This window comes from Oncorhynchus mykiss, chromosome 25 (assembly GCF_057628025.1).
Source record: "Oncorhynchus mykiss isolate SJ-2025 chromosome 25, ASM5762802v1, whole genome shotgun sequence".
NCBI classification, from domain to species: Eukaryota; Metazoa; Chordata; class Actinopteri; order Salmoniformes; family Salmonidae; genus Oncorhynchus; species Oncorhynchus mykiss.
This window is the reverse complement of record NC_143046.1, coordinates 25,515,552-25,542,855: the sequence shown is the minus strand read 5'-3', so window position 1 is coordinate 25,542,855 and position 27,304 is coordinate 25,515,552. Positions and strand designations below refer to the sequence as shown.

The window sequence follows — 27,304 nt, the reverse complement described above, 5'->3', positions numbered from 1 at the left end:
CCAACACCATGAAGAAAACAAAAGAACTGGCTGTTCAAAAGAGACAGATGGCCGTAGACCTTCATATATCTGGTAATGGCTACAAGAAGATCCACAAACGATTGAATATACCACTGAGCACTGTCAGGGCAATTATTAAGAAATTCAAAAGATATGGAACGGTTGAAAACCTCAAATGCATTTTGCCCCCCGGATAGGGAGGAGGATGGTGAGAGAAGCAACAAAATCCTCAAGATTCACTGTGAAAGAATTGGTAGCATCTTCGGGTCACCAGGTTTCAAAAAGCACCATCAGACACCACCTCCACAACCACAGACTCTTTGGAACGGTTGCCAGAAGAAAGCACTTTCTGACCACAAGACACAGACGCAAGGGCCTGGAGTTTGCCAAAAGGTGCTCTGGTCAGATGAGACCAGAATAGAACGTTCTGGTCAGATACAGCATCAGCATGTTTGGCGCCGAAACAGAGATGCATACTAGGAGAGGAACCTCATACCCACGGTGAAATGTGATGGTGGGCCAGTGATGTTTTGGGGCTGTTTAATTTCAGAGGTCCAGGGGCACTGGTTAAGATTGATGGCATAATGAATTCCACCAAGTATTAAGCAATTCTGGCTGACAATCTGGTTGCCTCTGCCAGAAGGCTGGGACTTGGCCATAGGTGGACTTTCCAACAAGACAATGACCCAAAACATACCTCAAGATCCGCACAGAAATGGTTCTGTGACCACAAAATCAATGTTTTGCCATGGCCATGTAAGTCGTCGGACCTCAATCCAATCAAAAACCTGTGGGCTGAGTTGAAGAGGGCAGTTGATAAGCGCAAACCCAAGAATGTGAAGGATCTTGAAAGGATCTGCATAGAGGAATGGTTCAAAACCCCTCCAAATGTGTTCCTTAACCTTGTCAAACACTACAGGAAAAGACTCCATGCTGTTGTCCTTGCCAGAGGTGGTTGCACTTAGTACTAAATGAGGAGTGCCTATAATTATGAAACCCTGATTTTGGTGAAATGTATTTTGTATTAAATAATTGTATGATTTTGGTTGGTTCCACTGAAACATTAATAAAGTGTAGTATTTCTCACATGTTGGTATTTTGGGTTTCTCTCTATAATTATATTGTTTATCTTTTTTTAAATGTATTGCTTGTGCATTGCCAGTCAGGGGTGCCAGTAATTCTGGAGCCCACTGTATGTATGTGTGTATGTGTGTGTAGCAGGATTTAGAATCAGACGCGGGATACCGGAGATGGAGTATAGGCTAGAATTCTCAGCCGTGACATATTTTAACTCAAAATATGGACTTGATAAGATATGGGAACAAGATTGTCTTTTCTTATTCTGGACTGGTTGTCATTCAGTTATGTTGTTTATGTTGTGTCTCGTTGACTGTATATGCTGTTGGTAGCCTAGTAGTTGGTTCAGTTGTTTTTGTTAATGCATGTATTATTTGGGCTTTGTAGTTCCCTAGCCTCAGAGCCCATGCCAGACTAAAATCAGCTGGGGGCCACTCTTTTTGATGCCTTATTAATAGATTTATAAAAATCTATGCAACGAATCTTCCACCAACTGGTTTCTGTGCATGCCAATGCACCACAAAGCACTAACATTGTTTCCGATATACACAGGACTAGAGCCATTTATTTGGGCCGGAATAACCAATTATGGGGCCCAGAGGGCAAGAACGTCTTTACCCAACTGTAGTCGCAAAAAAGACATGTAAATCGCCACACGGCGGTGCCACATGTAGTGGCATGTTGGGAAAGCAGAGACACGTGCTGGCCAAATTGATAACACCAGTCTGATCACAACGCAACAACAGAAATGAAGGAATTTACTTTAGGAAACTTTCTAAATGGACATTTAGAGAATTAGGAAACTGACACACGCACACCTGTCAAAAGGACACATCAATCATAGCCACCAGCATATCTTAAACACACAAGAGCAAATCACATTAGTCGTTTCCTAAAAACGTTGGCAATTAAAAACCAATAGGCCTATGTGATAATGCTAAAACAATATAGCCTATCAAATGAATTGACAAGGAAAGTTTGAATGGGGGTAGAGAGACAGCTATGCAATAGAAGGCATGTGGTTATGCTGGTTATGCTGAAACCACATTTTAATCTAAATCTGTCCCCGGCTGATATTTTTTGTCTCCGTCTTGCATAGCACCTGTTCAGGTGGTATGGCAACATAGGCTTACGAATCATAGACTTACAATAATATATAACACAACTGTGTTCACTGTTCCCGTCTTGCACAATTCACACATCTCTGCTAGCATCAGCTCCACAGGCCTCTCTCTCTCTTCCGCTCTCCTCTCTCTACTCATAATAGCTCTTCGAACCAGTAGCTCTAAGCTGACTATAAAGTAGGTTGCAGGGTTGGAAAGGCACTGGCGGTAAGTTTGAATGATGGTGGTGGTGATAAATGCATAGCCTAAATAGCTGAACTGATGTGTTGCAAACGTGAAGGAGATAAATTCATTAGCACAACACCTGCTGTAGATACTGGTGAGGGTAATGTTTTTCATGTGTCCTAGCAAGTGTGAGCAATAATATTAACAAGTGTTCGAACAAAAGTGTCCATATTTAAACTATTGAAATGTCTGATAAATGCAATTAAAAAATGACAAAGAAAAGAGTCACATCACAACAGAATTCGATCTTGATAAATCCAATGCATCAAAGGAATATTGTCCATAAATCAAAACCAACATAATGTAATTTACATTTTTTATACACAGTACCAGTCGAAAGTTGACACTGGAGGTCGACCGATTATGATTTTTCAACACCGATACCGATTATTGGAGGACCAAAAAAAAAAAGCTGATACCGATTAATCGGACGATTTTTAAAATGTATTTGTAATAATGACAATTACAACAATACTGAATGAACACTTATTTTAACTTAACACAATACATTTAAATAAATCAATTTAGCCTCAAATAAATAATGAAACATGCTCAATTTGGTTTAAACAATGCAAAAACAAAGTGTTGGAGAAGAAAGTAAAAGTGCAATATGTGCCATGTAAGAAAGCTAACGTTTAAGTTCCTTGCTCAGAACATGAGAACATATGAAAGCTGGTGGTTCCTTTTAACATGAGTCTTCAATATTCCCAGGTAAGCAGTTTTAGGTTGTAGTTATTATAGGAATTATAGGACTATTTCTCTCTATAACATTTATTTTTCATATACCTTTGACTATTGGATGTTCTTATAGGCACTTTAGTATTGCCAGTGTAACAGTATAGCTTCTATCCCTCTCCTCGCCCCTACCTGGGCTCGAACCAGGAACACATTGACAACAGCCACCCTCGAAGCAGCGTTACCCATGCAGAGCAAGGGGAATAACTAAGTATCAGAGAGAGTGACGTTTGAAACGCTATTAGCGTGCACCCCGCTAACTAACTAGCTAGCCATTTCTTATCGGTTACACCAGCCTAATCTCGGGAGTTGATGGGCTTGAAGTCATAAACAGCGCAATGCTTGAAGCACAGCAAAGGGCTGCTGGCAAAACGCAAGAAAGTGCTGTTTGAATGAATGCTTACGAGCCTGCTGGTGCCTACCATCGCTCAGTCAAACTGCTCTATCAAATCATAGACTTAGTTATAACATGATAAACACAGAAATACGAGCCTTAGGTCATTAATATGGTCGAATCCGGAAACTACCATCTTCGAAAACAAGGCGTTTATTCTTTCAGTGAAATACGGAACTGTTCCGGGTGACATCCATAAGTCTAAATATTCCTGTTACATTGCACAATCTACAATGTCATGTCATAATTACGTAAAATTCTGGCAAATTAGGTGGCCCAAACTGTTGCATATACACTGACTCTATGTGCAATGAACGCGAGAGAAGTGACACAATTTAACCTGGTTAATATTGCCTGCTAACCTGGATTTATTTTAGCTAAATATGCAGGTTTAAAAATATATACTTCTGTGTATTTATTTTAAGAAAGGCATTGATGTTTATGGTTAGGTATACATTGGAGCAAGGACAGTCCTTTTTCGCGAATACGTACCGCATCGATTATATGCAATGCAGGACACGCTAGATAAACTAGTAATATCATCAACCATGTGTAGTTAACTAGTGATTATGATTTATTGATTGTTTTTACAAGATAAGTTTAATGCTAGCTAGCAACTTACCTTGGCTTACTGCATTTGCGTAACAGGCAGGCTCCTCGTGGAGTGCAATGAGAGGCAGGTCGTTATTGAGTTGGACTAGTTAACTGTAAGGTTGCAAGATTGGGTCCCCCGAGCTGACAAGGTAAAAATCTGTTGTTCTGCCCCTGAACAAGGCAGTTAACCCACCGTTCCTAGGCCGTTATTGAAAATAAGAATGTGTTCTTAACTGACTATTTAAATAAAGATTAAATAAAAGGTGTAAAAAAAATGTATTTATTTTTATTTTATTTTTTAAAATCAGCCAAATCGGTGTCCAAAAACACCGATTTCCGATTGTTATGAAAACTTGAAATCGGCCCTAATTAAATCGGCCATTCCGATTAATCGGTCGACCTCTAGTTGACACACCTACTCATGAAAGGGGTTCTCTTTATTTTTACTATATTCTACATTGTAGAATAATAGTAAAGACATTAAAACTATGAAATAAAACATTTTAGATTCTTCAAAGTAGCCACCCTTTGCCTTAATGACAGCATTGCACACTGTTAGCATTCTCTCAACCAGCTTCATGAGGTAGTCACCTGGACCCCCACACCATCTCTTCTTCTTATTGGTGTCCTTTAGTATTGGTTTCATTGCAGAAATTCGAGTCTCCTCTGAACAGTCGTCTTCCAGTCGTCTTGACTCGGGCTTAATGATATCTGCTCCATCCTCCCAGTCGAAGAACTCACGGTATGTGACTGTTGGTCTTTTTGGCTGTGAGGGTCCTGGCTCTTAAACAGTGGGGGGGGGGGGGGGGGGGGGGGGGGGGGGGACCTACGGCTCCGGCTCGACTCTCAAAGCCCAAAGTCACAATGAGCTCTTTGGTTGCCTCGTCTCATGCAGTTTCCTCCAACATCTTTACCAGACACCACTTGGAGGACAAAAACGCTGCTATCATAAAAAGATTGGGGAGAAGCCGTAGTCACTAGCCTGCATGCGACTTCAAGCTAGGCTATATGTTGTTTGAGATCAGTCATTTTGTAGGCCTACCGCTTTAAAGAACAACGTTTTACAATATCATCGACAGAACAAATGTAGTTCAATAAAACAAGAGGCGTTGTGTTTTTAGCCGGCGTGCGGTGAAAATCACCGGTCATTTATTTCTGTAGGCTATAGGATGGCTGCATTAGATTAACTAGACCGATCTGTTCGAATAAAGGTGAAACCTGGTTCAATAAAAATGAAGATTAAATTGTTTTCTTGTTTAGCACATGGGGATGTGTGAAACTCACTCCCCAGCCTGAAGTTTTCAAATTGCGCCAAACAATAGCTTGCTTTTCACGTGGCGGATTGGTAAACCGCTTCAGGAGGGCGGTCACATGTGCTAGCAAGGCAGAGGTCCCGAGATGGTGCCAGTTATGTGCCGAATCGGGGGGAAGCACCAATAAAGCAGAGTGACGTCCTTTACATTTGCATGCATCAAACCTATAGGCATACCCGCATTAATGATAACAAATATATATGTTTTAGCCTTCGTTGCTTTTGTAGAGCAGTGCGAAATAAACTCGGTTTAAATGTCTAGTTTTAGCTCGCACTGGCCATCACAGACCGCAAGCAGCAGCTATTCAACACACCACGCACACACCCATGGCCCAAACCGGAGAGAGGAATGAATGAACTGGAGAGAGGAGAACAATAAATGAACAATGAAATTGCACCAGCAATACTTATGTGATTTTATAGAGTAGAAATAGTTTATTTGAGATGGTTTGTTAGGTGCTAAGTAGCTATGTTAGGCTCAATGTAGTCCCCATATCAGCCCTTTGTGCGTGCGTGCGTGGCCAGAGGCCATGACAGAACCCCATCTGAACCAACAGCTCAACAGCTGACCCCACCAACAGACTGGCCCTGGTATGGCCTGCAGGTGACAACTAGCTCCTAGCACCTGCCCAATAATGTTTCGAAAAACTGAGGGTGAGAGGATTGGAATGGGAAGAGTTTACGGTGGTGATATTGGAGTTGTCAGTACTAGGAGTAGAGGTGGTGCAGTAAGGTGAGTCAGGAACGAGTATGAGTGAGCAGTAAGTCCAGCTCAAGGCAGTCGGTAGGCAACTTCAAAAGGAACACAAAATTCAACATACCAATTTGGATCTGGCTAAAAATACTTGAAATCAGTTATAGAACCCATTGCCCTTTATGGTTGTGAGGTCTGGGGTCCACTCACCAACCAAGAATTCACAAAATGGGACAAGCACCAAATTGAGACTGCATGCAGAATTCTGCAAAAAATATCCTCAATGTACAACATAAAACACCAAATAATGCACGCAGAGCAGAATTAGAACCCGCTAATTATCAAAATCAAGAAAAGAGACGTTAAATTCTACAACCACCTAAATGGAAGCGATTCCCAAACCTTCCATAACAAAGCCATCTCCTACAGAGAGATTAACCTGGAGAAAGCTGGTCCTGGGGCTCTGTTCACAAACACAAACACACCCCAAAGAGCCCCAGGACAGCAGCACAATTAGACCCAAGCAAATCATGAGAAAACAAAAAGATAATTACTTGACACATTGGAAAGAATTAACAAAAACACAGAGCAAACTATAATGCTATTTGGCCCTAAACAGAGAGTACACAGTGGCAGAATACCTGACCACTGTGACTGACCCAAACTTAAGGGTAGCTTTGACTATGTACAGACTCAGCGAGCATAGCCTTGCTATTGAGAAAGGCCGCCGTAGGCAGACATGGCTCTCAAAACAGGCTATGTGCACTCTGCCCACAAAATGAGGTGGAAACTGAGCTGCACTTCCTAACCTCCTGCCCAATGTATGACCGTATTAGAGACACATATTTCCCTCAGATTACACAGATCCACAAAGACTTCGAAAACAAATCCAATTTTTATAAACTCCCATATCTGATGGCACACTGGGTGAAATACCACAGTGTGCCATCACAGCAGCAAGATTTGTGACCTGTTGCCACAAGAAAAGGGCAACCAGTGAAGAACAAACACCATTGTAAATACAACCCATATTTATGCTTATTTATTTTCCCTTGTGTACTTTAACCATTTGCACATTGTTACAACACTGTATATATACATAATGACATTTGTAAAGTCTTTATTGTTTTGAAACTTCTGTATGTGTAATGTTTACTGTTAATTTTGATTGTTTATTTCACTTTTGTATATTATCTACCTCACTTGCTTTGGCAATGTTAACACGTTTCCCATGACAGTAAAGCCCCTTGAATTTAATTGAGAGAGCGAGAGAGTGAGAAAGAGAGAGAGAGCGAGAGAGCAAGTGTTCCATACAGTAACTTCTCTTTACTCTGGAAAAGCTGTGATCATCCACTTTGCAAATTGAGAAATCCTAACAGTCCATCTGAAGCAGGTTGTATCTGTGAGCCTGATCACTAGACTTATTTCCCAGGAAGGCAGTGTTACAGAGTGTATCTTTTAGAGGTCGACCGATTAAATCAGAATGGCCGATTAATTAGGGCCGATTTCAAGTTTAAATAACAATCGAAATTGGTATTTTTGGGCACCGATTTTTTAAAATGATTATTATTATTGTTTATTTTTTATACCTTAATTTAACTAGGCAAGTCAGTTAAGAACACATTCTTATTTTCAATGACGGCCTAGGAACGATGGGTTAACTGCCTTGTTCAGGGGCAGAACAACAGATTTTCACCTTGTCAGCTCGGGGGACCCAATCTTGCAACCTTACAGTTAACTAGTCCAACTCAATAATGACCTGCCTCTCATTGCACTCCACGAGGAGCCTGCCTGTTACGCAAATGCAGTAAGCCAAGGTAAGTTGCTAGCTAGCATTAAACTTATCTTGTAAAAAACAATCAATCAATCATAATCACTAGTTAACTACACATGGTTGATGATATTACTAGATATTATCTAGCGTGTCCTGTGTTGCATATAATCTGACTGAGCATACAAGCATACAAGTATCTAAGTATCTGACTGAGCGGTGGTAGGCAGAAGCAGGCTTGTAAACATTCATTCAAACAGCACTTTAGTGCGTTTTGCCAGCAGCTCTTCGTTGTGCGTCAACCATTGCGCTGTTCATGACTTCAAGCCTATCAACTCCCGAGATGAGGCTGGTGTAACCGAAGTGAAATGGCTAGCTAGTTAGCGCGCGCTAATAGCGTTTCAAACGTCACTCGCTCTGAGCCTGTGGTTGTTTCCCTTGCTCTGCATGGGTAACGCTGCTTCAAGGGTGGCTGTTGTCGTTGTGTTGCTGGTTCGAGCCCAGGGAGGAGCGAGGAGACGGACGGAAGCTATACTGTTACACTGGCAATACTAAAGTGCCTATAAGAACATCCAATAGTCAAAGGTTAATGAAATACAAATGGTATAGAGGGAAATAGTCCTATAATTCCTATAATAACTACAACCTAAAACTTCTTACCTGGGAATATTGAAGAACTGGGAATATTGAAGATTGTTAAAAGGAACCACCAGCTTTCATATGTTCTCATGTTCTGAGCAAGGAACTGAGTTAGCTTTCTTACATGGCACATATTGCACGTTTACTTTCTTTGTTTTTGCATTATTTAAACCAAATTGAACATGTTTCCTTATTTACTTGAGGCTAAATTGATTTTATTGATGTATTATATTAAGTTAAATTAAGTGTTCATTTAGTATTATTGTAATTGTCATTATTACAAATACTATTTTATTTTTTAATTGTCCGATTAATCGGGTATTGGCTTTTTTGGTCCTCCAATAATCGGTATCGGCGTTGAAAAAAAAAACCTCTAGTACCTTTATCATCCCTCCAATTAACAGCAAGTGGACGAAAGGCCCTAATCAATCAACCTCTGAAAGGAGAACGGGTCACAAACACTGTTCTTGTTCCTCTGCAGAAAACAGGCCTCCACATGTTGGGATTCATGAACGTTCACGTAATCAGCAGTGTTTACACTGCGAGATAAAAAAATATCCTACTGCTGTACCGCATATTAATTCCAATATGCTGTCGTGCTGTGAACGGAGAATGCTTGTTTTTGTATGTTTTAATTAGTTGTATGAAAAGTCTGAGAGACATTGCTGTTGTTGTGCACAACAAAAGGAGTGTTGCAGAATGTCCATAACTTTTCAAACTCTCTGTAAATCAATCAATAGAAAAACAAAACACTAAACCTTTATCCCTCTCTCCATCTCTAGCTCTCCCTCCCTCCATCCCTCGCTCCATCCCTCTGCTCACACAGGGAAGCTAGACAAATCTAATTAGCGATGCCATATCCCCCGTGTCCCCCAGAGACTCCACGGTTCCCTGTCGCAGTGGGAGATTACCCACAACAACACTAGTAGGAGCCGCCACATCAGCCCCAACATCAACACAATTAAGCAGGAAATTAGACGCATGACATGTCATCACATCCCCTCGACTTCATTAGATTGCTGATATCTCCTACACAGGTGTAATGTGAGGAGCCTACATTATAAACGTTGCTAGGGTTAGAGCTAGGATATATATTGTAGTCTAGACTTACGTGACCTCAGCTGCACTTTGAGGTCCCTGTAGGTGGTGTTTTACTTGACAGCACTAGGCCTATATGAAGACCGGACAGACAGATAGGCCGACCGACAAACTGACAGTATTGCCCTCTCATAACATAGCATCACACCTAACCTTGATGGTTGTTATAACAACATTGACATATAAACAATGTAATTAAGGTTTTTCTGGAGAACATATTTGTTCTGGTAGAGAGCTGTCAGACAGAGGGGAGGGGATAAGCAACAACATGTTTACTGCTGATTTCCATGGCCTCGCTGACTTGTCACAGACAGACGGTAGAACTAGTTTGCCTGTGGCCCTGTTTGACAGCTGGCTCAGCTGCTGGACTCAAGTGGGGATGAAATGGGCCGCTCCACCGCACGCCAGCCTGTCGTCACCAGCAACTAAACCAAACAACTAACTAACTTCAATACCGGTACTAGGTTTAGTATCACGATACCAGGGTTTTGACTACGATACCGGTACCATGTTTAGTATCACAGTAATCGATACCATCACGATACCAAAATGCTAGCAAGGTAAAAGTAAAGGTCACAGAATGGCACTTGATCCAGACAGATAAACTCAGCTACTGCTCTGTTCAATCGTTGGGCATCTTTTGAGTTCAATATCATGAACCTCATCATTTTTCAGAGACACAGCCATGTATGCATTAATGAATCAATTGTACAATCAATAACATACATAACCTTCAGAATGGTAATCAGAGTCCCACGTGCCCAAGAAAGCAAAGGGAACCTGTCTAAATGATTACCGCCCCGTAGCACTCATGTCGATAGCCATGAAGTCATGAAGTGCTTTTAAAGGCTGGTCTTGGCTCATATCAACACCATCATGCCGGAAACCCGAGACCCCCTCCAATTTGCATACCTCCCCAACAGATCCAAACACACCAATACAGTCGTGAAGGGGGCACGACAAAACCTACTCCCCCTCAGGAGACTGAAAAGATTTGGCATGGGTCCCCAGATTCTCAAAAAGTTCCACAGCGGCACCATCGAGAGCTTCCTGACCGTCTGGCATGTTATGGCAACTGCTCGGCATCTGACCATAAGGTGCTACAGAGGGTAGTGTGTATGGCCCAGTACATCACTGAGGCCAAGCTTCCTGTCATCCAGGACCTATATAATAGGCGGTGTCAGAGGAAAGCCCATAAAATTGTCAGAGACTCCAGCCTTTCTCTTGAGGACCTGTATAAAACTAACTACAGAAAATGAATTGATGTGATAACCACAGATCTTAGAAGATGGACAATTAAGATGTATTGAAGAACAAATCAAATGAAATAATTCGGAGAACTAAATTCAGACTTTCATTTGCTAAAGTCAGATTTCTTTCACTAATTACAGGGATTGGGACTGTAGTGCCTCTTGCACTGAGATGCAGTGCCTTACACGGAACCCAAACCGGCTGCGCCATCACACACTATTGTGCATACATTTATTTTGTCCCCCTACACCAAATGTGATCACGACACACAGGTTAAAATATCAAAACAAACTCTGAACCAATGACATTAATTTGGGTACAGGTCAAAAAGCATTAAACATGTATGGCAATTTAGCTAGTTAGCTTGCACTTGCTAGCTAATTTGTCCTATTTAGCTAGCTTGATGTTGCTAGCTAATCTGTCCTCGGATATAAACATTGAGTTGTTATTTTACCTGAAATGCACAAGGTCCTCTACTCCGACAACGAATTCACACAGAAAACGGTCAACTGACTCGTTTCTAGTCATCTCTCCTCCTTCCAGGCCTTTTCATCTTTGAACTTATATGGTGATTGGCATCTACACTTTCATAGTATTACCATGACAACCGGCAAAACAGTTAGTCTTTCAATCACCCACGTGGGTATAACCAATGAAGAGATGGCACGTGGGTACCTGCTTTATATAAATAAATGAGGAGATGGGAGAGGCAGGACTTGCAGCGTGATCTGCGTTAGACATAGGAATTACTTATATTTTATCCCTTGGCAACGCAGACACTCGTTGGCGCGCGTGAGAAGTGTGGGTGCAGTAATTGAATAACATAGATTCCTAAATGTATTTTGCAACGCTCATGCATGCGACACGAGCAGTGTAGTCAGGGTATTAGACCGCTGCGCCACTGAAACACCCCAACTGGGTAAAAATGAAGAGGGACCACTCTCCCATAGAAAAACACCTAATAAATGAATCACAAAAGGGCAACTAGTAGTTAACAAATAACAAAACTATACTGCTGTCATGACACAGTAATACTCTGCAAACTAAGTGCCAGTGGGAATTTGAACTTGGGGAGAACATTGAAAATGAAACTTGGGATGCAGTCTGTAGGAATACATTACACACACTCAAACATACGGAAAGAGTTATATATATATATATATATACACACACACACACACACACCACACACAATACCAGTCTAATTTTTCCCTCACTATTTTCTACATTGTAGAATAATAGTGAAGACATCAAAAGTATGAAATAATACATACAGAATCATGTAGTAACCAAAGAAAGTGTTAAGCAAATCCAAATATATTTTAGATTCTTCAAAGTAGCCACCCTTTGCCTTGACAGTATTGCACACTCTTAGCATTCTCTCAACCAGCTTCATAAGGAATGCTTTTCCAACAGTCTTGAAGGAGTTCCCACATATGCTGAGCACTTGTTGGCTGCTTTTCCTTCACTCTACGGTCCAACTCAGCCCAAACCATCTCAATTGGGTTGAGGTCAGGAGATTGTGGAGGCCAGGTCAGATGGGATGATGTATCGCTGCCGAATGCTGTGGTAGCCATGCTGGTTAAATGAGCCTTGAATTCTAAATAAATCACTGTCACAGTGTCACCAGCAAAGAACCCCCATACCATCACACCTCCTCCTCCATGCTTCACGGTGGGAACCACACATGCGGAGATCATCCGTTACCCTACTCTGCGTCTCACAAAGGCATGGCGAATGGAATGAAAAATACCAAATGTGGACTCATCAAACCAAAGGACAGATTTCCACCGGTCTAATGTCCATTGCTCATGTTTCTTGGCCCAAGAAAGTCTCTTCTTATTATTGGTGTACTTGAACTCTGTGAAGCATTTATTTGGGCTGCACTCTGAGGCTGGTAACTCTAATGAACTTATCCTCTGCATCAGAGGTAACTCTGGGTCTTCCTTTCCTGTGACGGTCCTCGTGAGAGCCAGTTTCATCATAGCGCTTGATGGTTTTTGCGACTGCACTTGAAGAAACTTTCAAAGTTATTGAAATGTTCCAGATTGACTGACCTTCCATGTCTTAAAGTAATGGTGGAATGTTATTTCTCTTTGCTTATTTGAGCTGTTCTTGCCATAATATGGACTTGGTATTTTACCAAATAGGTATATCCTCTGTATACCACCCCTACCTTGTCACAACACAACTGATTGGCTAAAATGCATTAAGGAAAGACATTTTTAAAAATAACACAAATTAATCCCCTGTAATAATTCCCCAGATCGTTGCTGTAAAAGAGAATGAGTCAACTTACCGGGTTAAAAAAATAATTATAATATAACTTGGCACACCTGTTAAATGAAATGCATTCCAGGTGACTACCTCATGAAGCTGGTTGAGAGAATGCCAAGTGTGCAAAGCTGTCATCAAGGCAAAGGGTGGCTACTTTGAAGAATCTCAAATATATTTTGATTTGTTGAACACTTTTTTCATTACTACATGATTCCACGTGTAATTTCATCGTTTTGATGCCTTCACTATTATTCTACAATGTAGAAAATAGTTTTAAAAAAAGAAAGAAAAACCCTGGAATGAGTAGGTGTGTCCCAACTTTTGACTGGTACTGTATATATATTTTTTAAATAACAAAACGTATAAGATCTTCTAAGTTTGTGTTTACTTACCAGAGACCTTTTTTAGTGTCAATCAGAATTCAACATATTTTGAGTTATGGTTTGCATATTATCACAAAGTACTAGGATAGTGAATTGATGTTAGCTTAAGCTGTCAGCTAGCAAGAAAAGTGAGCCTACACAACTGGAAGCTACCCTTTCTTCTTCCAATGTAAAGGGTTCTAGCCTGTGTGGACAATGTTTAGCAAACAGTAATTAACAGTTTCAACATTTTGTCTCGCATTATTTAAGACTGTGTTAACTTCTGTGCAGAATGAGTGGGGAGCTAACATGATGCAGCCCAGACTCACAGTGCAGGCTAGCAGTGAGTAAGTGGAGCTAACATGATGCAGCCCAGACTCACAGTGCAGGCTAGCAGTGAGTAAGCGGAGCTAACATGATGCAGCCCAGACTCACAGTGCAGGCTAGCAGTGAGTAAGCGGAGCTAACATGATGTAGCCCAGACTCACAGTGCAGGCTAGCAGTGAGTAAGTGGAGCTAACATGATGCAGCCCAGGCTCACAGTGCAGGCTAGCAGTGAGTAAGTGGAGCTAACATGATGCAGACCAGACTCACAGTGCAGGCTAGCAGTGATTAAGTGGAGCTAACATGATGTAGCCCAGACTCACAGTGCATGCTAGCAGTGAGTAAGTGGAGCTAACATGATGCAGCCCAGACTCACAGTGCAGGCTAGCAGTGAGTAAGTGGAGCAGTCAGTGTGAGCTATGATAAGGGGTCGGCTGCTCTGATAGAAAGGCTTGATCTGTGAGACACATTTAACAGAAGTACCTAAAGTAACACAAATTCTAGTACCGAACCGTTATCATGTTCTAGGATTGAAAAAGTACCTAAGTTTCCGTGATATACCGTGCAACACCAGAACACAACACAAGAGCAGAGCAAAGCAGAAGACAACACAGCCAATCAGAACATAGAAAAACTGAACACAACAGAACCGAGCAGAATCGAACAGACGGTGATTGTGTGCAGCTGACCCCTGCACATCCCAGCAGGCATTGCATGATGAATGGGCTCAGGAGATGACTATGACCCACATGCCCCCTCCTCCTCCACCCTCTCCATCACCACTATGACTTTCCTCACTACCAGTCCCTAAACCACAGCCATTCAGCCACTGCCATCCTACAAGACTCATTTGCATTCAGTTCACTTAGGCTTGGTATTGTACTCTGGCACAATGACACAGAGCCACGCACAAATACAGCATTGGATAGGTCTATAACAGTGGAGGGCTGGGGTATCTACCTAGGTCTATAACAGTAGAGGACTGGGGTATAGTTCTAGGTCTATAACAGTGGAGGACTGAGGTATCTACCTAGGTCTATAACAGTAGAGGACTGGGGTATAGTTCTAGGTCTATAACAGTAGAGGACTGGGGTATAGTTCTAGGTCTATAACAGTAGAGGACTGAGGTATCTACCTAGGTCTATAACAGTAGAGGACTGATGTATCTACCTAGGTCTATAACAGTGGAGGGCTGGGGTATCTACCTAGGTCTATAACAGTGGAGGGCTGGGGTATCTACCTAGGTCTATAACAGTAGAGGACTGAGGAATCTACCCAGGTCTATAATAGTAAAGGACTGGAGTATCTACCTAGGTCTATAACAGTGGAGGGCTGAGGTATCTACCTAGGTCTATAACAGTAGAGGACTGAGGTATCTACCTAGGTCTATAACAGTAGAGGACTGAGGTATCTACCTAGGTCTATAACAGTAGAGGACTGAGGTATCTACCTAGGTCTATAACAGTGGAGGGCTGAGGTATCTACCTAGGTCTATAACAGTAGAGGACTGAGGTATAGTCCTAGGTCTATAACAGTAGAGGACTGGGGTATAGTCCTAGGTCTATAACAGTAGAGGACTGGGGTATAGTTCTAGGTCTATAACAGTAGAGTAACAGTAGAGGACTGAGGTATAGTTCTAGGTCTATAACAGTAGGGGACTGGGGTATAGTTCTAGGTCTATAACAGTAGAGGACTGGGGTATAGTTCTAGGTCTATAACAGTAGAGGACTGAGGTATCTACCTAGGTCTATAACAGTAGAGGACTGGGGTATAGTTCTAGGTCTATAACAGTAGAGGACTGAGGTATAGTTCTAGGTCTATAACAGTAGAGGACTGGGGTATAGTTCTAGATCTATAACAGTAGAGGACTGGGGTATAGTTCTAGATCTATAACAGTAGAGGACTGGGGTATAGTTCTAGGTCTATAACAGTAGAGGACTGAGGTATAGTTATAGGTCTATAACAGTAGAGGACTGGGGTATAGTTCTAGATCTATAACAGTAGAGGACTGGGGTATAGTTCTAGGTCTATAACAGTAGAGGACTGAGGTATAGTTCTAGGTCTATAACAGTAGAGGACTGGGGTATAGTTCTAGGTCTATAACAGTAGAGGCCTGGGGTATAGTTCTAGGTCTATAACAGTAGAGGACTGGGGTATAGTTATAGGTCTATAACAGTAGAGGCCTGAGGTATAGTTCTAGGTCTATAACAGTAGAGTACTGGGGTATAGTTCTAGGTCTATAACAGTAGAGGACTGAGGTATCTACCTAGGTCTATAACAGTAGAGGACTGGGGTATAGTTCTAGGTCTATAACAGTAGAGGACTGGGGTATAGTTCTAGGTCTATAACAGTAGAGGACTGGGGTCTTTCTGAGAGGATTCTTCTGATAAATATTACCAGAGCAAGACAAGATCAATAAAGGATATGACTGATGTACAGCAGCACAGACAGACACTGACAACCAATCTCACCAAGAGTCATTATAGTACAGTTAGATTCCTCCAATATCCAGACGTAATGAGTCAGAGAAGACTTTGGTTGGTAGGCCTAGCAGCAGTAGAAGGAGCCTAGTTCCGTATAGGCTAGATTTGGGCAGTGAGAGTAAGAACAGCAGGAGAGAGGGGAGGGAAAGAGAGCGGGACGGTGTTACTCCATTAAAAGCCCCGAGGATAGAGAAAGTAATGCATGAGAAATTGGGTTTTTCCTCCCTCGCTCTCCCTGCTACTGTTGTTCCATTGAGCCCGCGCGGGTCCTGGGAGAGAGAGTGGGAGACCAAATTAAATTTGCCACAACGTCTCCAGCCATCGCTGGAGAGCGCCTGGGGGCATAAGAAATGGATTCTGGAATTTAAAAATAAAGAAATAAAAAGGAGAGAGAGAGAGAATTGAATTAAATTGAATTGGGAAAGAGAGACAGAGAGAGACCAGGAGAAGGTGCTGGAGACAAAAGCACAGGGGGAGGTAGAGAGAAATGAGAGCAGTGCTTTGGGGCTGGGAGGGGAGCGGAGATGGGTGGGAGGGAGACAAGGAAGGGGAGGAGGGGAGCGAGACAAGGGAGGTTTTATATAGGCTGTCTAGATCCACTGTATGGTTCTTATTCACAGGCCAGGAGCTTCATCATATGTAGAGGTCACAGGGTTACTAACACACGGTGAGATCAGCTACCGCTAACAGAGAGACACCTAAACATGGAGGGTTACCAGGAGGTCAATGACCCCATTACCTTACCCTCATCCTACAGATGGGTGAGAGTGTGTGTGTGTGTGTGTTTTTGACCCCAGGGGGAGGGGGGGGGGGAGGGTGAGGACACCACAACAACCCTACTCTTCTCATTACACAAGACTTCTACTGCAGTGTTTCTCATGCTGGTTCGTGGCCAGTCCCCCTTGGCTCATAAGTCAGATTGTGTATAGAAGCATGGTCTTTGGTCGTGGGTCATAAGAAAATCTCAATGTTGGAGAAGCTCTGCTCCAAACACAGACAAGTATTCAATAGAATGGAGTAAGGGAAGGAGGAGGGGAAGAGGGAAGGGAAGAAGGAAGGAGGAGGGGATGAGGAGGGGAAGAGGGGATGGGGAGGGGAACAGGGGATGAGGGGATGAGGAGGGGAAGAGTGAATGATGAGGAGGGGTAGAGGGAAGGATGAGGGGAAGAGGGAACGATGAGGGAGAGGAGATTGAGGTTAGTTTGAATATCAAACCTGATCAGGGCTGAAGAATCCTGAAACCTCTTTGGAGCTTGTTTACGTCTGTGTTAGGGAAGTCTGTTTTAAAACCACCCACTCTTCCTCATTATATGAGCCCTTCTCCACTCCTCCACCCCTCACGCAGCAGGCTAGGATGGAGAGACCTACGGCCCATTGAGAGCCACTGAGCTCTGAGCAGGCCTCATTAAGATGATAAAACCAACACACACAATGGGCCTATCAAACACACACATACACAGAGCCACAACACACACAAACACCAGGCCACATGCACATGCACACACATACGGCCACAACACACACCAGAACCCAGCAGAAACACACACACACACACAGCCTGGGCCAACACCTGTGTCCCATTCAGGGGAATATCCGGCCACTTAACACTCCTAAAGGGGGAAGGGAAGGGTGCTGTTTTTGTTTGTGTGGACCAGACAAGACCCCATCCCTCAGTCAGTCCCAACACCCAAACAGCCCCTGAATCTACTCCTACTGCCACAGGCAACCTGGGGCCTAAACACAGTGACCCAAAAACCCACTGAGTCTAGTCAGTCGTGTTGCCCCTGGTGTCGTTTCAAACGAAAGACCCTATTTTAATTTTACACTCCCCGACCAACCCCCATCCATCGTCCTGTCACCTGCAGCCTGTGGGGTCCACTTTGTGTATAGGTGCCACAGCTGTGTGTGTGTGTTTGGGTACTGACCCCCTGCATGCCAACACCTGTCCCACAGACCCCCATGCCACCCAGGATGGGCAGACACACAGATGGACAGCAGGCGGGCAGACAGGGCAGCGGAGGGGCACAGTCCAAGCTGGCAGAGGAGCTGAGGGTCAAAGCCAATTCAATTCTCTCCATTCAGTTATTCAAAACAGAAAAAGACACGCTGTGGGAAATTGGCTATGGTCAATTTTGCAGTGGCCGATACACAACTCCCGACTTGGAAATTAAATGGAACTGACCTTAACCAACCCAGCACGCTCTCTAATTGTGTTTACTTGATAGCTACCTACACAAATAGCTAGCTAGAATAAAGTGTTAATAACAAGATAAAAATTCATTAAAATACTTAAATGCAATAGAAGTATCACTCCAGAGGCTACGAGGCTGATCTGTTTAGATGTGGGCGGTTAGCATGAGCATTAACACGCACACAGAGCACTACAGTTGGTCCACATGGAGCCGCTCAGCACCAGATGCCCTGCGGATGGAGCCGCTTGGACACCAGATGAGAGAGATAAGAGAGAGGAGAGAGCAAGAGAGACAGGAGAGAGAGAGAGAGTGGAAAGAGTAAGAGGAAGAGAGAGACAGAAAGGAGAGAGAGACAGAGATGAGACGAGAGAGAGAAGAGACAGAGAGAGAGTAGAGAGACAGGGAGACAGAGACTGAGCGAGAGGGAGAGAGAGAAATGAACCACAAACAGATAGAGGTCATGGTGGTTTGTGTGTGGACAGCGCTACGGCTCTGACTGAGGCCTACTGGGTGTGAGTGTGTGAGGTATCAAAGTGCAGGCAGGGCCAAGTGGGTAAACAGAGAAGTGTCCCTTCCACCTGTCACCCTTCATACCCCAACTGAGCTTTAATCCCCCACAACCATTATTCCTTAAACCCTGAATCTCCAACTCCCGTACCTACACACACACACCACACACACACACACACACACACACACACACACACACACACACACACACACACACACACAAAACAACGCGCGCAGGCAGGTGCACGCACACACATACATACGACGACACACACACACACAATGATGGTACACACCCGCACACAAATAATGGCTAAATTGATCCACAAAACATATTTCATTAGATCTGGTAAGCGATAGCACTTATCATGAGGACACGATCATAGCATCCAGCGGTGAAGCAGTTCATTCCCATTAACAGACTACACTGCTCTCTCTCCCACTCTAAAATGCCTTCATTAAGAGCTAGCGTAGCGCTGCTAGCACTGGAGTGCTTCCATGCTGTGTGACTGTAACCATGCCCCGAGGGCCCGCGCCAAACACGGAGGTGAAGTCCATTACCATCAAGCCAGCTTGTTTTAAACCACTAAATAAAACAGGCAACATTTTACATCGTTGAGTATAAATAACCTTTCGTAGCAGAGAAAGATAAAGAGAGAGAGAGACAGAGACAGAGAGAGTAAGAGAGAAAGAGAGAAAACAGCAGTTCACTAGGGGTTTGAATGAAAGTCTCTGATATACACTACTAATATCGGCCAGTCTACGTGGAACTCTCATCTCTATCTTTCCATTATTATTCAGCTCTTCTTAGATGAATGTGTTTGAAAGGGGTTTTACATAGCCGTTTGTCACGGAAATGTACAGGACTAACCACAGCCATACACATACAGAGCTCGTGTAGATGGGCAAAACTGATCCGAACTCTGTTTGAGATTTGGAGATGTAATCAGAGCTCTGTTGGCATCAGATAAAATGCAACTCAGAATCTTATTGGGAAACACTTTACATCAACTGCTGTTATACTTCTGTAATAACAATGTAATTAGCATCCTCTACGACATCGGGAAGATTTAGTGAAACTGTAAAGCAAGGCGAACCAGAAACAGGAGAAGGCAACGTATAGGTGAGCCATGAGAAGACCTAGCCCAGACATGTCTCCTATAACTTTAACTAGCAGGCCTACTGTCAATTTGGCAGGTCTCCTTGTCTCTTATAGGAAACTGGAGCTACATAGAGCTATAAAGAGGCCACCGTTCTCCTCTCACTTTCCCAGCCTTCACCATCCAATCATGTGTGATGTGGTGTAATGCTACACCCCATACCTCCATTATCCCTGACTAGAGGAGTCTCTGGAATGTATCTGATTCCAGCCCAGGGGGTGAGCAGCACCTTGGAAACTCACCTCCACCTCCCCCCTCTCTCGCGCTCCCCTTCCAACTCCTAACTTTACAACGAGCTGAATTCCTCCAGAGGCTCGACTGCCTAGTTATGATGTGTTTCTGGCGGCGTTGTGATTTCCGTCTGTCTGACGAGATGTGGACACACAGTGGGTTGTGGATTTCAAGGATATTCTGTTTCTGGGACTTCTCGTTTCTTCACTTCAGCCTCATTCACTCCCACTCCCAGTCTCGCACTGACTCCCAGTCTCGCACTGACTCCCAGTCTCGCACTGACTCCCAGTCTCGCACTGACTCCCAGTCTCGCACTGACTCCCAGTCTCCCACGGACTCCCAGTCTCCCACGGACTCCCAGTCTCCCACTGACTCCCACGGACTCCCAGTCTCCCACGCACTCCCAGTCTCCCACTGACTCCCACGGACTCCCAGTCTCCCAGTCTCCCACTGACTCCCACGGACTCCCAGTCTCCCACTGACTCCCAGTCTCCCACTGACTCCCAGTCTCCCACTGACTCCCAGTCTCCCACTGACTCCCAGTCTCCCACTGACTCCCAGTCTCCCACTGACTCCCAGTCTCCCACTGACTCCCAGTCTCCCACTGACTCCCAGTCTCCCACTGACTCCCAGTCTCCCACGGACTCCCACGGACTCCCAGTCTCCCAGTCTCCCACTGACTCCCACGGACTCCCAGTCTCCCACTGACTCCCAGTCTCCCAGTCTCCCACTGACTCCCAGTCTCCCACTGACTCCCAGTCTCCCACTGACTCCCAGTCTCCCACTGACTCCCAGTCTCCCACTCCTAAATCATCCCCAGCCTGAGGGACATCCTACAGGGTCATCAACAGGTTGATCTCCCAGCTATATTATAAGAAACCCATGTATTGACCTTTCTGACCACAAATCCAATATTTAAAAAATCCCCAATGCTGCGGGTTTTTTTTAATCTCCATATCAAATCATTTCTGGAAAACAATTAAGTACCTTACTGTGATTATTTTCGATTAAAATGAAACAAAAATAGCTTTTTAGCTAAATGCAATGTGTCAAGCAAGCAACAACTGTCTGGGAGTGGTCTGAGAGAAAGGCCTAATTGGAGGAGCCTAATGTAACCTGAAAACTAGCTGTTATAGGCAGATAGGAGGGCAAACTCTCTTATTGGTCTATTAACTTAGACCGCCTGGTAGTCCAAAAAACCAACCCCACCAAACAAGCTGAAATTTCAGCAGGTCTTTTCAAACAACATAGTGGAAAAATCCAGTTTTTTTACAACACTATCTCTTTAACCACTAAACATAGGCTAACCTTTTCACTAGTCTAACACACCAGCCGTCCTGGGAATCATTTCAAAGAATAATTCAATTCATTTGTAAAGCGCTTTTCACACACCCCATGCTACCTTAACACCGGCCCTATCTCCTAATCTTTGATTAAAAATAAATGACATACTGTGCTCAGGAAATCTTACAATATAGCCCAATTCCGTCCGTCCTACCGTGAGTCATGACCATCTAATGATTACCGTCAAAAGGGGTTTACCTCATCTCCCTTCTCCTGAGAGAGAGTCATCATCACTACCGTGCACAGTAACTAAGCCTATATGGTATGTGTGTATGAGTCACTGGCCAAGATAATTCAGTGGGGGAATTATGACAGAGGAAAATCATTTCCCTGGGCCACTGGGGGAGAGGAGGCCGTGGCTAATCGTTCAGTAATATGATCTGCTCCATACTGGCGGGTTCGGGCACACACACACACACACACACACACACACACACACACACACACACACACACACACACACACACACACACACACACACACACACACACACACACACACACACACACACACACACACACACACACACACACACACACACACACACACACACGTTCAGCTACATACATTGTACTCACACACAAGGCCACACATAAACACACTGCCACACTGCTACACACACACACGCAAACTTACACATACAAGTGGACACCCTCGTGACTGCCAAAAATCTGAATACCTTAATATTTTTTCTATTCAAAATAACTCAAGGTTACTATCTGGTGATTCACTAATACTGGTTTCTACTGTAGTAGTAGTAGTAATCTAATACTGGTTCCTGCTGTAGTAGTAGTAGTAATCTAATACTGGTTCCTACTATAGTAGTAGTAGTACTCTAATACTGGTTCCTACTCTAGTAGTAGTAGTAGTAATCTAATACTGGTTCCTACTGTAGTAATAGTAGTACTCTAGTACTGGTTCCTACTCTAGTAGTAGTAGTAGTAATCTAATACTGGTTCCTACTGTAGTAATAGTAGTAATCTAATACTGGTTCCTACTGTAGTAATAGTAGTACTCTAGTACTGGTTCCTACTGTAGTAGTAGTAGTACTCTAATACTGGTTCCTACTGTAGTAGTAGTACTCTAATACTGGTTCCTACTGTAGTAGTAGTACTCTAATACTGGTTCCTACTGTAGTAGTAGTAGTACTCTAATACTGGTTTCTACTGTAGTAGTAGTACTCCAATACTAGATTCTACTGTAGTAGTAGTATACTGATACTGGTTTCTACTGTAGTAGTAGTGGTAGTAGCAGTACACTAATACTGGTTTCTTCTGTAGTAGTAAGAGTAGAGGTAGTACACTAATACTGTTTTTACTGTAGTAATAGTAGTAATCTAATACTGGTATCTACTGTAGTATTAGTTGTAGTACAATAATATTGGTTTCACTGTAGTAGTAATAGTAGCAATAGTAGAGTCGTACTCGAATACTTGTTTCTACTGTAGCAGTAGTACTCCAATACTAGTTCCTACGGTAGTAGTAGTAGTACTCTAATACTGGTTCCTACGGTAGTAGTAGTACTCTAATACTAGTTCCTATGGTAGTAGTAGTAGTAATCAAATACTGGTTCCTACTGTAGTAGTAGTACTCTAATACTGGTTCCTACTGTAGTAGCAGTATTACTCTAATATTGGTTCCTACTGTAGTAGTAGTAGTAGTACTCTAATACTGGTTCCTACTGTAGTAGTAGTAGTAGTACTCTAATACTGGTTCCTACTGTAGTAGTAGTAGTAGTAGTAGTAGTAGTACTCTAATACTGGTTCCAACTGTAGTAGTAGTACTCTAATACTGGTTCCTACTGTAGTTGTGGTAGTACTCTAATACTGGTTCCTACTGTAGTAGTAGTACTCTAATACTGGTTCCTACTGTAGTAGTAGTAGTAGTACTCTAATACTGGTTCCTACTGTAGTAGTAGTAGTAGTACTCTAATACTGGTTCCTACTGTAGTAGTAGTAGTAGTAGTAGTACTCTAATACTGGTTCCTACTGTAGTAGTAGTACTCTAATACTGGTTCCTACTGCAGTAATAGTACTCTAAAACGGGTTCCTACTGTAGTAGTAGTACTCTAATACTGGTTCCTACTGTCGTAGTAGTACTATAATACTGGTTCCTACTGCAGTAGTAGTACTCTAAAACTGGTTCCTACTGCAGTAATAGTACTCTAATACTGGTTCCTACTGTAGTAGTAGTACTCCAATACTAGTTTCTACTGTAGTAGTAGTATACTGATACTGGTTTCTACTGTAGTACTAGCGGTAGTAGCAGTACACTAATACTGGTTTCTACTGTAGTAGTAAGAGTAGAGGTAGTACACTAATACTGTTTTTACTGTAGTAGTAGTAGTAATCTAATACTGGTTTCTACTGTAGTATTAGTTGTAGTACAATAATATTGGTTTCACTGTAGTAGTAGTAGTAGTAGTAGTAATAGTAGAGTCGAACTCTAATACTTGTTTCTACTGTAGTAGTAGTAGTACTCTAATATTGGTTTCTACTGTAGAAGTAACTGCTCTAATACAGGTTTCTACTATAGTAGTAGTGTTACTCTAATACTGATTTCTACTGTAGTAGTACTCTTACACTTCTACTGTAGTAGTACCACTGTCCAATGTGTTTACTTCTACAACACTCAGTGGCCTACTGAAAGCCAATCAGAATTGAATTAGACAAGAGAGTAGAAAACTAAATTTCAAGAATGTCTTTTCAAAGACGTCCAATTTCAACATATTGGACAAAGTCAGCATTATTCTAATCTGAATAAATATTCTATATAAACATCTAAATAAATGCATTCCTTATTGGCCAGAGTGTACAGAGGACCAGCTCTAGTAGGGGGAGAAGTCATAGCGTGACGGACTGAATGGAACAGCCAATGGATGGACTATGGGGGCAGGCAGTCCTGTACTGGGTAGAAGGATAGGGTCAGGGGCCCTAATTCATTGGAAGTTTGCCTGGTTCCACTCTCATTCTATAGACTGGGTTCTGGATTGGCCCCCCACACACACTGAGCATGGCTTTGAAGGGCACTGACATGGAAAAATACAAGAACTGGCATGTTGTTGGGACTCTGTGGTTCCCATCAGCATAAACTATCCATGAATAACATGACATGCTATAGGTTAGACAGCAGCATGTTTATAATATGTTTATAACAACCTTACATAGCCAATATAACATCCCATTGGGATGAAGGAGCAGCAGCAGGCATCCAACATTCAGAACACCTGATCACAGAGGGCTTGGTAGTCAGAACTATCAGATGGAACACATAGCATAACCAGAAAAACAGTTGGCACAGCTAGACAGAACACAAAAGCAAGTCTCAACATTTCACAATGGATTTAATCAAATTAATGTAATTTTGACTTGAGTTTTTATCCAATAAAATAGCCCTCCTGTTTCCCAACACAGGCTTTTTGGTGACAAGCTTTCTCCCAAAACATGTTCCAGGGTCGTTATCCACAACACGTCTCAGAGTATGGGAGCTCATCATATTCATTCTCATTTAAAAGTCCAAACTGATGCAAGACCAGCATTCCTACTTTGAGACGCTTTGTGGATAAGGGCCCTGGTCCTGCTTTCTTAAGCAAAGGCTGAGATTGAGAGAATAGATAGATTGCCGAACACAAAGACACAGCTAAATTAATAGTCTCCCTAACTTTCTCTCACACACAATATAAAACAAGACCCCAGGCTACAAATTTCAGGCAGGTCTAGACTGCCCCTGTTCCCGCCGAGGAGTCAAATGTTTATATACAGTATCTGATATAGCACGTCTCTATGTGAAAGCGGTCTGGCTGACTCAATAGGAAAATGTGTGCGTAACAACGTGTAGAAACATATGTGCATCGCCACCACCCCATGAAGGAGGTTATATAGCGTACAGCTAATCAAATATCTCATTTAGTGTGGATACTGTCGTTTACTATGCAAGAAGCCTAAAAAGCAAAGAAATACCGTACTGCCTATTCTATTCACATCAGCCAGTCCTAGCGGAACATAAGCGTCTTTCCACTGTCATGTGAAACGTTATTGAATCACAAATGAATTGCTGGATGCAATCGGGAGGGGGAAAAACGTGTTTTCCAAGCAAACCTTTTTTTATCCATCTTTAGGGACAAGAATATATAAATGTTCTCGCGTAATTCCACTACACATTGCAATAAATGAAGGCATAACACAGCAAGTTGTTTTCCCACGTCAGCAGTGTTTTCAGAATGTTTTTAAGCACACTCCTCAGGCTACATAACAATAAAACATACTGTACAGTTAACGTTACATTGTATCCTACTGCGTCAGAAACAGCAACAATCAATAACTAGCCTGCTAACGATACTGCCATGCCATAAAGTTACAATAACAAGTTACTTTCTTTCTTGTTCGTGCTAAATTGTATCACGGAGTTTCGCTTGCTTGATGCAGACATTCCAACACCCCTACACATAATTCCAGGCAAAAAACTTCGACAAGAATTCACCAAAACGGTGGCCTTCCTATTGATTAGCCAAACGCAGCTCTGGGATTCAACTCTTTCCCCGGGCTTCATTTTCGATCCAGGGGAAATTCAGGCCAAAACTGTGGCTGCATTTTCAATCTGCGCCAAGATACAAGCCAGTCGAGGCTAGTAATTGAACGACTGAGCAGCGTTCAGCTCGTCTTGACCAAAACATTTGCACCAGTAAAGGTTTTACTTCGCCACACTCACCTTCAAGGTCCGAGTGAACGCCTAGAGACGATCTGGTAGAATGAATGTTTGGATTCAACCCAAGCTCACCCGGTGCTTACGTCTTGCTTTACCAGCGGCTCCGGTCTGCCGTTCTACTTCTTACAGACTTGTCTGATGGGAGAGAAATTTGAGAATGTCTCTCTTTTTGGAGAGCTATGCAGCTCTGCCCAACAATGGTCAACAGAGGGCGCCAGCACAGCATTGTCCATGAAGAGACTAAAGTCTTTAAGTTAATGGATAGTTAGTTCACCCAAATTACATATCAAACTCATCTTCTTGACAGCCAGTCCACGCAATATTTCAATTAGTTGATTTAGTACTAAAGATGAAAAATAGTTCATAAATAGTTTCTAACTGTTAATAATACATTGGTTGAAAATGTGTGATATTCATTCATTAAAGTACTGCTTGCCAAGTACTGAGATTATGGCTGCATTTAAATACCAATCACACAATTCAGACCATTGTCCCCCCCCCCCCCCCCCCCCCCCCACACTACTTTCAAGAGGCTCTCCAGATCAGTGAAGACCCCAAGCCAGGAGGCATTCATCCAAAAACAACTCACTAGTCATCCGACTTTAGCCTAAGGTGTGCTCTTCAGGAGCGTTACTTCTCAAGGTGAAATGACTTGATATGTTATTTTCAGAGATAGTCTGTTTTGGCTGCTAGAAACAGGCTAATACACCATCTAAACTTGAATTGAGAATCAATTACAATAGGGTCCTAGAAACATAAATCCCTCTACTTTCATATCACATCAAAATAATGTGATATGTGTGT

At 42.8% G+C, this 27,304-nt stretch overlaps 1 protein-coding gene across 6 annotated transcripts in view; it reads right to left on the bottom strand.

Annotated features, from left to right (window-relative positions):
• Positions 1-26,696, bottom strand: part of LOC110504826 (bifunctional heparan sulfate N-deacetylase/N-sulfotransferase 1) — an 84,689-nt gene extending 57,993 nt beyond the window's left edge. For 3 of the 6 annotated variants that reach the window (XR_016491591.1, XR_016491592.1, XM_036969696.2), the window contains exon 1: positions 26,504-26,696. The gene's annotated coding sequence lies outside the window, so the exon portion shown is untranslated. The remainder of the gene's footprint in view (positions 1-26,503) is intronic. The other 3 variants (XR_016491593.1, XM_036969698.2, XM_090219456.1) reach the window with 2 other exon arrangements.
• Positions 26,697-27,304: the final 608 nt, after the last annotated feature.